Below are 1,062 nucleotides of genomic sequence, written 5' to 3' on the forward strand. Positions count from 1 at the left end.
ACAGCTAAGGCTAAGGACTTTGACTGGGATGTGCTGGGACTTAAAAAACCCAGAGGTCCCTGATTAGAGGGTCTTGTTTTTTCACTCGGAGTCAAACCAATCACCCTGCAGTAAGACTGGCGTGGACTGTGGGGTTTCTGCCTTCCTTTGTAGTGGGAGGCATGACCCCTCTTCTTTGGATCTCTTGAGCATATTTTAACAAACTAACTCCTGTCTTGGTAGTGACCTCTGTTTTAACCGTGAATATTATAAAGTACTTTTGATGTTACAGGCACTGTGCCTGCTAACGTTTTGTGAGGGTCACTGAATAGTACGGCTGTGAGGGGCTTTGGACAGAGCTTCAGATCCAGAGAAGCTTCGGACACTTCGGGGTCTGAAGCAGCATGTCCAGATCGAAATGTTGGCCTTCCTAGGCTTCCCAAAGTGGTTCGGAGCTTCCGAAGTGCTTCAGAGCCACTTCAGAGCCGCCTTGGAGATTCAGCCATAGGGTATAATGGGGAAACAATAAAATATCTATATCTATGAGACTGAGAGGGGGGTTTGATAGCAGTTTTTAACCATCTGAAGGGTGGTTCCAAAAATGGAGCTAGACTGTTCTCAGTGGTGACAGATGACAGAACAAGAAACGATGGACTCAGGTTGCAGCAAGGGAGGTTTAGGTTAGATATTAGGAAAAAGACTATGGTATAATCTTTACTAATTAAGAAGAAATGTCCATAAAATTTCCTTATTGTCTTGAATGAAGCAGATACATGACCACAGTTAATGCAGTATGTCAAGGTCATGCTGAATTCTTCTCCAGCCTTTTCTGTGATCCACTATATGCTCTGCAAACCAGTTCTTCTCTTACTTCAGGCACCAGAAAAACTCTGTCAAAATGGTTTAGCTCTGACCTGCCATGTGATTCCTCCTACAGCTCTCTGGCTATTTTACTACATGAAGGACCTTGATTGCCACCATTACCTTGAATGGAGAATATGAATGCCTGCAGATCCAAGGCTTCAGGTCTTAACCATAGCTGTGTGTAGGGTGCAAAGGTCAGCAATGATACAAACACAGGTG

Source organism: Crocodylus siamensis, chromosome 8, assembly GCF_052110815.1.
Source record: "Crocodylus siamensis isolate JL-2025a chromosome 8, ASM5211081v1, whole genome shotgun sequence".
Classification (NCBI taxonomy): Eukaryota; Metazoa; Chordata; order Crocodylia; family Crocodylidae; genus Crocodylus; species Crocodylus siamensis.